Below are 13,570 nucleotides of genomic sequence, written 5' to 3'. Positions count from 1 at the left end.
TGGACTAACTCACTGCTACTGGTCCCTGGAGTGTCGATTGTGGTCCCGGAGTGGCACCCTGCCCTTCTGGCATCCACCTAAGGCCGCACTTATAGTCCTGAAGATGCAACGCCGTGTCAAAATAAGTTAATGCAATCCATCACGTGCCCCTATAGTGTGCACGACCACGACGTAGTGACACAACGACCAAAATCACTGAAGTCAATGAAATTTAACTTTTTTCGGCGACTGTTGCGTGATGTCAGAGAGCACCTGAGCGGTTCAGCCAATGAGGGTGAACCGCTCACGGCCATACTCCTGCCACGCCCCCACCATGCCCCCTGGTTGCCATCTCTTGTCTCCTACACTATTGGCAGAAATCACTATGACAACGGAGATGGATGACGTCACGCGGCTGTGTCGCCGTCGCCGGGACTAGAAGCTTAGCCTAAGGCTCAGTGATGTCTCGCAGACATCTCTCCTACCGGCAACAGCTGTTTAGAGAGGTGTCCCAGCCCTGCTGGCGTCTCCCTGGGCTCCGGACGTCACTTCCGGAGCTCTCACTATCACTTCTGGTTTCGGTTCTCACTGCTGGATAACGCGTCTCGCAAGTGTAGATTCTCAGAGGGCTGTCCCTCAAACATGAATATGTATGTGAAGGTATCATGATAATACAATTGCCTTCCGTGATCCGCATGACAATATAGATATTAAAAAAAACAAGTAGTAAGATCTTGCATTTTTTTTAACGAACTTTTAAAAAATTGTGTTTTTTCTTAATGAATACCGTTTGGACACATGTTTTATAGCGCGATAAAACAATGCAAAGTTGTTCTGCAATGAACTGATTTTATTGAAGTTTAGTGAATAGGCCCCACAGTCTCTAAACATTACATTATTAAGTTATAATGCCATAAGAATGGACCTCCAAAATATAACAAGGTGGTAGAGATAAATAGGGAAAGCGTTTTATAAATGCACAGTTTAAATAAGGCTCCTCCTAGGCTCTGTGGTTTAGACACAGAATTATGAACAAAGGTATGAAATTGCAAGACCAAATCTGTAAGCCTTTGTATACAGTACTGTGTCACATTATGTTCCAGAAATATTCTGCCATGGATTGGATAGGAACATTTACTTTCCCATGTGTTGCCCAAACTTGTTATCCCTATAGCACGAAGGTGGGCAGGCAAAAAAACATTCAGATAGCAAGGAAAAACAGCTTTGCTGTACATGCCAAGAACAACACCAAGCCTCAAAAAATATTTTGTGGCTACAGCTCTAGACTTTGACTGAAATTAACAAACTTTCTCAATGTATCTTACCAACGGCTCTTTGCATCAATGTATTATGATACTTTACTCCAGTTCTGCCCTATGGGCACGAGTGTGTGATTGGGAAGAGAATACAATGGTAAATATGTTCCCTCGGAATGAGGTTTAAAGGAAAACCTCTGTCAGCTAATGGGTAATAGTTTTTGTTCTTTAACCAAATGAAAAGGAAATCCTCCACGTAATGTATATTTAACAGTTGTATAGGTTTGGTCAAATCTCTTTTCAGCTTCCTTCTATTTGCAAATGCTCCACAAATGCACTGAGGGTTTTTTTTTTTTTTTCAGAAAGAAGAGATCTTCAAAGAAATAGAACAGTGATTTTCAACTAAGGTTCCGCGAGCACCCATCAGGGATTCTGCAGCCGCCAGGGGGGGGAGAGCTGGAACAACTCTCCTAGCTGTCCCAGGCGTGGCGGCAGCCCACACAGCAGTGACCCGGCGGTTCCCCAGCCGCAGCCACGCGGTGACTACAATCCTTTCTCTCTCTGCTCCTGTCGGTGCCAGAAGTTGCATTCAACTTCTGGCCAACAGGAGGAGCGAGCTTCGGATCGTTGTAGCACTGCAGGCTCCAAGGTAAGAGAAGTGTGCATGCACTCTCTCTCTCTAAACTGTTCTCACTACAGGGATTTTTCCCGCTCGCCGGCAGCTCCCTGAAAAAATTAATAAATCAGATGTTTATGCGGTGTGTGTGTAGATGTGGGAGCATAAGGGGGAGAGTGTGGGAGGGGGAGAGGGAGCTTAAGGGAGAGAGAGGGAGTATAAGGGGAAGAGGGAGCATGAGGTGCAGAGTGTTCCTTTACCAAAAAAAGATTGAAACCTGCTGGACTACAAGCTAGAAAGGAGCGCACCAGAGATGAATAAAAAAAATAGTAAGATCTTTATCAAAAGTTATTATAGGCTAAACTCTTACATTTCAGGACAATATTGAAATCCCTGCTCTTTGATTGGTCAAACTTCTGGGCATCATTCATTCAGTAATGGCCCGGAATATTTGGCGCCTTGACAAGTTTTTATTTCCAGCCAATCAGCTTTCACTTGTAAGAGCCAGATAGGGAAGGTGATTAGACAGGAGGCAGTAGCCAGACAGGCCAGACAGTGACTCTTCCACCTCCCTCTTGCAAAGAGCTCTGCGTAGGACACAATGAGGTATGTGTGTGTGTGTGTGTGTTTAGATAGTGGGAGGGCTGCAGTTTGTGTGTGTGTATCTGTGAGTATAGAGGGGCTACAGTGTGAATGTTTATAGAGTTGCAATGAGTGTGTGTGTCAGTGTTTATGGAGATAGGTGCTTTTGTGTATTTACAACTTTATTTTAATAAAAAAATCTATACAACTATATGTAGCACCTGTACCCCCTGCCACAGAAGATCTGGCCACTACATGGGTGTTCCCCTGTGCTGTAGCTCACCTGCTTGGTACAGGAGGTCTGAGTTGCTCCGCGGTTGTTGTATGGGAGCAGCAACAGAGCTTTCTCGTTTCATAGTGCAGCGCCTCCATCCCATGAGGATCCTGCTGAGAGCAGAATGGTCCCCACAGGCAATTCTCCTTCCCAATAACCACACATCATAGCTGGTTCAATGGCAGGTTTATTGTGCAGACAGCATGGCATCATCTCCATTCCCTGGAGCAGTCCCCAGGGGCTTGAGGCCCCAAGAGTCCCTCCTAATCTCCTTTACCCTCTTGCAGGGAAAAGGTTATCACACCATACCATACACTGCTAATCATAGCCCATAGTCCTCCTCAATTTGGTGGAGTGTCATCTTTTATACCCAGGGGAAGGGCCCCACTCCATAACAGGGCACATCTAGTTACTGACAGGCATCACACCATATACATGTGACCCAGTCAGTACCCTCCCCAGGTATGACATTCCAACTGCCAGTTTAGGCCTGCCCTGGATAACACAAAATAGTACTCATCCAGGCTGCAACTGCAGGCTAGGCCCTGCACAGGAGTTTAACCCCAACACTGCCTGTTCCTATCAGGACTTATAGTGTCGAGGCCAGTAGAAGGCGATAGCCAGGGGCACTTGGCTAAATATATACAAAAGTGTCTTATGTATGAAAAAAGCCTACATTTAGCCTATAATAATAATACTCCCCTCAGAATAGGGTATTACTGGCCAACAATGCCTGTTTTTCAGGGATTATTACTTAAATATACAGTACATCACTTATAGTACATATGACAAAACAATTCATAGGCACACTGTGTGAGGCATCAGTGCAGTAGTGTGACTTCTGTAGATGTAATGCAGCAAGGAGCAATGGAGGGGCACCCCGCAGTACTCAAGGTTTGTAGCACTGAAAAAGTAAAAACACTGAAGTTCTTGTGGTAACATGAGTGATAGCATGATTACATCCTCACGTTATCAACCTCAATATGTTTCATACGTGCAATCATACTTTATCATAAACCCCTGATGAAGTACGATTGCATGTATGAAATGCTTGTGATTAATAAGATCACCAAATGTGCCCATTAATTCTTTTTTCATATGTAAGTGATGTATATTTACGTTTTCTAAAGATCTTACTATTTTTATTCATCTCAGGCACGCTCCTTTTTCGCTTCTATTTCTTGTTTTTAGTCAAGATATGTAATCTTCCAGAAACTGCTCTTTTCAACCTTCAAATGATGAAAATGAAAATGTCAGAAAGCGATATTATTTATAATGAATTTATAACATATTTTACCAAGGAAAGATAAATTGACTTACTGCACCGACACACTTTATTCGAGCAAATACCCGGTATGTACCTGGCAGATACCTGGAATGCGCCGCTCCTCACCTCTGACAAGCCCCGTTGCATTTGCCTTCCCAGCCTGGGTTCATGCCTGGCTGATGGGCGGCTGATCTGTTAAATGATAATGATTAGGATTTAATAGGCTGCAATGCTTCGCGTGTCTACCAGATGGCATAAATTCATGAATTGTAATGCAGTATATATATATATACTGTGCAGTATTGCAGCCAGCGGGAATAAAATGCTTCAATCCCTGCTTGGAAAATAACTCAATGCACTCGGGCAGAAAACAGTCACAAACCTCAATACACCCGGGTATACCCGAATTCGTGGGACTAGCCAAGCTCGAATAAAGTGTGTCGCCAGTGTACCTCTCATTTTCATGTACAGTATGTCTTAAGGACAAAATAATAAGTTGACAACATTACAGGTTACATGGCTGTGGGTGCCACTTTACATTAGGTAATTGGAATTGTTTAAGAAAATATAATTTTTTTTATAGTTCTGAGGTGTGTCTCTTAATTTTACACACGTTTGAGCTTAGAAAAATGCAGGTGAATAAATACAATCAGTGATTGAAGTATGATGGTAGGAAGGTAGTTACGTAGAAATGCAGTCCATGAGCTCTACCATTTTACAAGATGATTCTTTGAAATCAGACACAGGTCCACTACTTGTTTAAAATGACACTTCAACTTTAGCATACAGCACACTACACAGATGTGTCCATGCCTGTATTGACCAAAACATGAGTGGAAAGTCAATACTGTGTCCTGTGCAAAAGCCACAAATTTGGACACAGAATAGATCACATGATACCTGATAATTTTTAAAGCTACCACATTTAAGAAAGTGAAAATACTACAGCTATATGGGGGGTTATTAATTAAGCTGCGATAGTGCCGATAGGGGCACTAATGCATGGAAACTCCCATTAACTTCCAAGGGAGTTTCTGTGAGATACTGTAGTGCCCCGTTCTGCACTCCTCCATTTAATGAATAACCCCCCTGGATTTTAACACCTTTGCTGCCAGGGACACAGCATTGCAGGCTCCTTTTGGCAGTGAAGAGGTTCATGTACTTGCATTGCAAAAATAAAAAAATCTTTGTAGATTATCTGTTGGCAGTGCCAGAATCTTGGGCTGGGTACAGTTGGGTGTTTGTTGTTCAAGTGAAATTCCTAAGGAAACAAAATACAAGTGCCAACAATACCAAGGGGAAGATATTACTTTATACTGTACTTCAGTCAATACAATTTCATGCCAATAACTTAAAAATAAGCTATTTTTTTAGGCAGGCGTTTTTCAGATAGAGTATGTAACCCCTCCTTACCCAGCTCAAAATGAGTGCTACATCATACAGTGTATGAACAGTGGTGCTCAGTCTCTTTTCATACTGTACCTTCCCAGGGTGATGGACTTTGTGCAGACTGGGCATTTAAGAAGAAATGTTAGAAGATGAGCACCAGAAACTTTGTCTTTTAAACATTTATGCTGTATTTATAATTGGCATCATATATACTTCTTCATTGGGAGCTTGTGTAGCATACCCAAAGAGGCACTTCTCTTGTTATCAATGCTATGGTGCTTATCTGGCAATTACCTGCACAATGGAGGGCTTCTCCTGCTCCAATCAGGACTCTGCGACACGGGTGCACCCTCTCTCAGGGACCAGCGACCATTAACTTGTGCATGACACTCCTTGTCCCTACCTATCGGATGTGTGTGGTCACTTATGGCTTGGGAGCTCTAGAACAGGGATTCACTGGGGGGAGTATCACATTGGAATTGCCCCAATGCCAATTCCACGGCTAGGCACACCAGACCACCATTGTATGTTCTAGAGGGACTATGCACAGGATGACGGGTAATGGAATCCTAGATTGAAGGTGCACCCCTGAACCTAGCCCTGGTAGGGGTCTGGAATTAACTCCAAAGCATTGAGAGTAAATGGAAGGCACATTCCCATCACCCTTGGACTCTATGAAGATGTGACAAAGCTGTGTGTACCACCCTGGTCAACTATCTGAGGCCCAGGGAAGACACTGTGTGTATGTATGAAAACCTGTCCTGTCAATAAAACCTGTCCTGTTTGTGCAACAAAGTTTCTGGTGCCCTTTATTATCAACCTCAATACTTACATAAACCAGCCAGCCAGGTGCCAGCACCCTGAGGAAATGATTGAGTCTGTACACCAACATCATGCACCTTTCCACACTACCTCACTGCAACAACTCATTTTGAGCTGGGCAAGGAGGGGTTACACGTAAAAAACACTCCTGAACTAAAAAGTGACATAATATGAATGCATTTATCACATAATTTTAATTACTGCAATTACTTAATCTTTGTAAGAAATGCAAACATTTCTTTACTCAGATAATAAAAGAAAAACATGGTCTGCAGTGCATCCCAGAGCCTAAAGAAATCCCACCACCCTCTGCAGCACATGAGAACGTTGAGGAGGTTGAGGGGGAATAGAGCTGAACTTCACTGAAATCATTAATTGAGTCTGATAATTACCCAACACTGACACTTAGCAAAATTGCAAGTTTACCAATAAAACAAATAGTACAAAACAAAGTGTCTTGTATCTGATCCCTAAGACCAACCTAGTCCAAAAACTGACCATTAGACTTTAGCAACTTAGCCAACTCCTTTAGGAGAGGGGTGTAAATAGATTCCCCTTTTTTGTTAGGTTCCGTATTATCCTGTCTATCCTGTCTCTGTCTACAGTATTTTGCCAGTCTTTTTTAATCCCGCCGCTTCCATCTTGCCTTGGTAATTTACCATAACGTTTGAAATGACCCATCTTTCCACAATTGTAACACTGAATTTTTCTATTGACATAATGACCTTCATTATGAGCCACAGTTGAGACACTTTTAGATTTGTCAGGTGGAAGATTTGGTTCAGGATCATATAGCCCAGGGGTGTGCAAACTGGGGGGCACGCCCCCCCCCCCACCTCCCCCAGGGGCGCAATATTTTTCTGGGGGGGAGCGGCGGTTGCAGAGGTCCAGAGTTCTTTCCCAAGGCATTTAAATTAAATGCCGGGGGACCGCGCAAGGCCTCTGCAACCTCAACTTACTGAGATTCTGCCAGCTTCTGGACACGTCTCTATGTTAACGCGGCGTAAAATAAAGTACACGTGTGGACTATGTCAAGGACACTTAAACCTTGCAACATAATTTTCTTGTCAATTATATCGCATATTATGTCTCTAGAGTATGCAGTGTGTGAATATTGCAATATTGTAATTTTTCTCTCTTTGAAAATTTAGGTAAGGCTACAAGTCAGTATACAGGGTTGATGGCCCTTAATAAGATAACAAGATTTGTATCTTCTAAAAGTATTTATAGCTTACAGTATAGTACAAAAAGTTAGGTAGTGGCCTTTTTGTGAAATATATCCATGGCCGCTCACCCCAGAAGGTGTAAGCTGGGGGGAGGATATGTGATAAAGGGCCTCATGCATTAAGCGCCGATAAGGCTTTTATCGGCACTTTCCCGCCAAAATTGGATTTGAGATTCAGTAAGCACCGATAATTGGTCAAAATCGGCATTTTTTCCCGATAAAAATTTATCGTCATGCGGCTGCCGATAACCCACTTATCGGCACTTTTCGGCACTTTTTGAAATCGGCTGTATTCTAGTAGCCCCGATCAGCTTATCGGTGCTGATCGGCACTCAAAAATGGAGATTTATTCGGCAATTTGTCCCTCCAACTAAAGTTGGCAAGTTGGAAGGGAGAAGGATCGGCAAGGTTGCCGGGACGGCACTTAGAAAAAAAACCTCATCTCTACATCAATGGAGTCAATGGAGCGGGGACTTATAACTTTATAGGAGTGTTTACGTTCTATTGCTCATAATACAAATGTGCTTGGCATTACAGTGTCGATGTTATTCACTTCATTGTGTCAGCACTTACGTTTATTATTGGCAGAACATGGTACTTTTCAATGTTATGATGATTTGCGTGTCACATTAGTCTTAATGTTATGACGTGTCAAGGGAAACTCCAATAGTAAACTCTTAAAGGAACAGGTCACATCATATGAAACATGTTACTTAAGTGTGCTTCAATTTATTATATGATGTAACAGATTTCACACATCTAACAGATCCAGCGTATAGTAATGTTGGTATACATTAGAGAATGCTTTGAATGTGTAACGCATGATCAAATGTAAATGTAGCTGTTTGTTTTCATGTTTACATGTACTTTGTGACCTCCCTCTTTTGATGACGTCCGCAATTGGACACTCAATAACATTGCATGTTTACATTGTACACGATGCATTAGAATCACTTCATGCTAACTTATACACACATCTATAATAGTTACTCATTTTTACACGATTGAAACATAATCAATAGCAAGTATCCTGATGACATCAAATTATGCATATGCACATAACAATTAGTTCAAGTGAACATGTGACTATAACATGCCAAATTATACATGTTGCAACGTAGTTTTTCAACGTCAATGTCATGGTTGTATCCTAATGAGATGACTGAGTGTTGCGTTCAGAAGTGGTACATGCATTACACATTCCATAAATACTTGCAAATAAATTTTTGTACAAAGCTTAACGTGACATCATTGTCAAATATCATGATTGCCTGGTGAACACACATAAACAATCCTTTAAATTCGTACTGGATACCCATTTGGAGTAAACTACTTGGATATGTTAATGTACTGTAACACCTTGCACTTCATCAAGTCACCTGACATCATCACATAGGTATTTAAAGGAGGCTAATTACCTGCGCATTGACAGCTACAGACCTGAAAATGATGCAAATGTTTATTAGACGGAGGAAGATTCTATTGGAGAAGAGGCTAGCTGAGGGTCAGGATGTCACAGGCCAAGGAAGGGACAGGGACAGAGACAGGGACGCAGAGAGGAGAGGGAGAGGGAAAGGGAGAGGGAGATGGCAAGGAGATGAGAGGAGAGAAGTTGTGCCTCATCCTCATTTGGACAGGGAGAGAACCATGTTAGATGGGATGAGTGAGGAGGAGATTATAAGTCGGTATCGTTTGAGTTCAGCAGCAATCTTAGCTCTTTATGAAGAGATACGGGGAGATTTAGATTTTGTGACAGCCAGAGGTCGTGCAGTCCCTGGGCTTGTTAAAATGCTGTGCTCATTACATTATCTTGCTTCCGCGTCATTCCAGACAACTGTGGGCATAGTGGGCGGGGTCTCGCAATCTACATTCTCACGGGCTTTTACCCAGTATCTATGTGCACTGAATAGACGCGCTAGGAATTATATTCATTTTCCTACAGAACACACAGAGTGGCTGGAAGTGAGGAATGGCTTTTATACCATAGCCGGGATACGTTGTGTGATGAGTGCAATAGATTGCACCCATGTTGCTTTGATCCCGCCTAGTCAGAGTGAGCATGCTTACCGCAACCGTAAGCAAATCCATTCCCTGAATGTACAGGTGGTATGCGATGCCACGATGAAGATTATGCATGTGGTAGCCAAATTTCCTGGTTCCAGTCATGATTCCTCTATCCTGAGAAACTCATCAGTCTTCCATGCTTTCGAAGAAGGATATTTTGGACCTTGTTAGTTGGTGGGTGAGTACATATTATGATGTGTTAACAAACAACTCTAGTTTTACTATGAACGGTTGAATGTAATAATGTTAACACAAATTGTATCATATTTGTGCAAGATGGATTATAGGTGACTCAGGATACGGAATTAGGCCGTGGCTGTTGACCCCGGTGGCAAACCCTCAATGTGAAGCAGAGGAGAGGTATAACGTGGCACATATATCTACACAATCCGTCATAGTGAGAACATTTGGGCTTCTGAAGACACGATTTAGGTGTTTTTGTGTGATGTATGTATTTCGACCAGAAATAATATAAAGCAACATAATAATGTTGGTTTTATCATTTGCCTCACTTAGCTATGTATGTGTTGTACGTTTACTAATAACACTAAACTATAGTTACTCGTGTGAATTAAATGTACACACAAATGTTCATGGTTTAATGATCTCTACCTAACATTCATTAGCTCAGGCATGTTAGGTTACCACTACAACTTAGGTGATAATATAACATTCACACGACTAAACAGTTTCTAGCACCTCACTATTGTTATTGTGTACGTTCAGATACAATGTGTACGAGTTGGTATGTAGCATTTACATTCTTTGACAAGTCACACGTGAGATTATAATATATAGTAGATTAATGTGTTTGCTGAGTGATAATGTTGGTTGCAAATATCACATGGAAATACATATAATGTTAGTAGAAAAGAAAAAATATCAATATAAGTTCTAACTTCAGTGCTTAGCAACATCATTATGATAATTAAGTGCATAGTAAATATTTGCACAATAGGATAACATTATGTAGTGATTGTTAATCTGCGCACCAATCATTGAAAGCATTGTTACATATTTATTATAATAGTTGTTCTCTAGTCGTCAGATTCATCTAATATAACGATCTGAATTCATACATTGGTCCCATGTATTCATCCTCGACATCTGTGAAATACAGCAAACACATGATGTTCAAAGATTGCACATTTATCTATGTCTTAGCATGACAACGCTTAACACATCTCTATATGATTGTGGATATTGACGCATAAGTTACGTATATGTTTAAACTGCAAGGATAAAACTACAGATAGTGAACTGTCTCATTTTTCTAATGGCATTGCTGGCATTACTACTGATATGTTTGTTCCGGTGCCTGTATACATAATAATGTGCACGCACAACGTCTGTTGTGCGCGCACGTCACGAATGTGTGGACTAAGTCTTAGCGCATGCGCAAAACAATGTTTACGCTGTGCGTTCAATACATGTCCCTCCATGGTGCTGCTAGCATTACGCATATCATGGCTGAAAGTTATGATATGGAAGCGAAACAAATTCACTTCTACACACGTACATATCTAAACTTTGTAAACGGACGTGTGCCCACGGCAAAACCGGACGATCAGCCAATGAGCGAACAAAATACGTGTGACGTCATGTTAAGGCACCGTGAAATGCACGCAAACACCCCTCCCACTGAATGAACATTGGCCTCCAGCGCTGTGCACGCACCGCCCCACCGACGCACGCGCACGACACACTGCACTGACCGTAACAATAAGCTACGGGCACAGCCAATACTGTTTCACGCGCGCATGTTGGTTGGGGGTGGGGCTTGCATCGGTAACCTTTTTAAGGACGCCTTGGGACATGACCACGTTCCCACGTCATATGTGGGCGACACTTTGTTTTTATATGTTGAATGCTAAACAATGAGGTGTGTGTGTGTGTGTGTTACAGTTAGTGTAACATATTGAAATGATACTTTAAAAGCGATAATAATCTATGATTTAGGACTCCGTCACTAATGTGTACTAATGGTTCGTCATGTAGTATATTGTTATAGGAAATAATGTATTTGTGCATGCTACATGTAAGGCTGTCTGCAATGTTAAGCTATATCCACTCATTTGGCTAACAAATGGTGTATATTATTAATGTACACATATATAATTTGAGTAAAGGCATAACAAAATTTGTATTTACCATTCTTGTAGAAGTCAAAACTGATTTGGCTGCAACTGCTCGCTCCAGGAAGGCACAACAGTATCATCCATGGTTGAGGCAACGGTTAAATCCTGAATCACACACATCTACATGAGGGCGTCATATGGATCTGCAATGGCTTCTTCAAACAAGACGTTCGGAGGTACGTACAGTTGTTGGTTGTTTTCACATCCACATTGGTATTGCCCATATAAGTTTTGATACATATCATAGTAGTTATGTCCATCTTGCATCTGGTCTTGATGAATGGAGGGTGCAGGTATATCAGCAGATGCGACAGTCAGTGCGGCTTCAGTGTAACTGGTATTAGGCAAAAATATGCTATTTAACTGAAGATATGTTCCATGTTCCATGGTATGTTTCAATGATGGCGCAACATGCCAGCATCCATATCGTTGATCTAGCCGATCATGGACAAGCTCAAAACATTCATTTGCGGATAAAGTGAATCGTGCAGAAGTTTTAAAATTTCGTTGTTTGTCAGGTTCTTGGTAGTATGGATATTTCTTTTGTATCAAGTCATAGATTTGACCCACAGATGCCCTTTTCTCTGGCGTTTATTCGATTGCTTCATAAATCAAAAATTTGTATAATTTACGTGGATGGCTGTGCAATGTGGAAGCTTCTGCCATTTCTTCTCTGTTCAACTGTACAGTGTCTAAGTTGAACGCATACGGATGTCTGCTGAATGTGTGAATAGTTACATGTTATCTTTGCGGTTTGTTCCAAGGTTATAATACAACCTAACAGTTATACGCCCAGGTTTTCTCCCATTAGAAATTTGTTACAATATTTATTTATTTATAAAATATTTTACCAGGAAGTAATACATTGAGAGTTACCTCTCGTTTTCAAGTATGTCCTGGGCACAGAGTTAAGACAAATAATACGTGGTTACAAATACAGTTATATAAATGAACAGGGTATACATTATATACAAGACATTGCATGCACAGTTAAAGAAAATATATGTTATGGGCGAATGAAACAGTTACAGACCAGATTAAAATGTGAGACAACCTTAGATTTGAAAGAACTTAAATGGGTGGTGGATGTGAGAGTCTCTGGAAGGTTGTTCCAGTTTTGGGGTGCACGGTAAGAGAAGGAGGAACGGCCGGATACTTTGTTGAGCCTTGGGACCATGAACAGTCTTTTGGAGTCTGATCTCAGGTGATAAGTGCTGCATGTGGTAGGGGTGAGGAGCTTGTTCAGGTAGCTGGGTAGCTTGCCCATAAAGAATTTAAAGGCAAGACAGGAAAGGTGAACTTTGCGCCTAGACTCTAGTGATGACCAATCTAGTTCTTTGAGCATTTCGCAGTGATGTGTGTGGTAGTTGCATTGGAGAACAAAACGACAAATTGAATTGTAGAGGGTGTCAAGTTTGCTAAGGTGGGTTTGAGGTGCCGTGCCATATACTATGTCTCCATAGTCAATAATTGGCATTAGCATCTGCTGTGCGATACGCTTTCTGACCAGGAGACTTAGGGAGTATTTGTTCTTGTAAAGTACCCCTAGTTTGGCATAGGTCTTGGTTGTCAGGGTATCAATGTGCATTCCGAATGTTAAGTGGGAGTCAAACCATAAGCCCAGTGTAGACGGACGTTCACAGAGGTACACAATTGGAGACTTTTATAAAGTGAAATTATAATAAGGCTTTATTGTGCCTTTTCCTTTTCATCAGGAAATCCATCCAAACACAGGGGGGGGCGAACAAAGCTTCTATTCACCTGGGAGTATTTCTAGTGAAACACTATGCAATTAATTCACATCTCCCTTAGTCAAGCATTTCTCCCAGCCCCAAACACATAGCATGAAATAAGCAGATATAAGAAGTCTCTTAAGAATGAAAGTCCTATCTGTTTCTTGGAGGGAAAATCTTCTCAGTTCCTGGTTCAGCTCCCTTCACTCAGGGTGTGTCAGCTTT

At 41.6% G+C, this 13,570-nt stretch overlaps 1 long non-coding RNA gene across 1 annotated transcript; it reads left to right on the top strand.

Moving 5' to 3' along the window:
- Positions 1-1,335: 1,335 nt before the first annotated feature.
- Positions 1,336-11,782, top strand: LOC142494480 (uncharacterized). The gene is made up of 3 exons (XR_012801472.1): positions 1,336-1,392; positions 1,598-1,884; positions 11,637-11,782. It is a non-coding gene; the product is annotated as an uncharacterized LOC142494480 (long non-coding RNA).
- The last annotated feature ends 1,788 nt before the right edge of the window (positions 11,783-13,570 follow it).

The sequence above is a fragment of the Ascaphus truei genome, chromosome 5 (assembly GCF_040206685.1).
Source record: "Ascaphus truei isolate aAscTru1 chromosome 5, aAscTru1.hap1, whole genome shotgun sequence".
Lineage (NCBI taxonomy): Eukaryota > Metazoa > Chordata > Amphibia > Anura > Ascaphidae > Ascaphus > Ascaphus truei.
The sequence above is the reverse complement of the archived record's forward strand: the minus strand, read 5'-3'. Positions and strand labels throughout refer to the sequence as shown.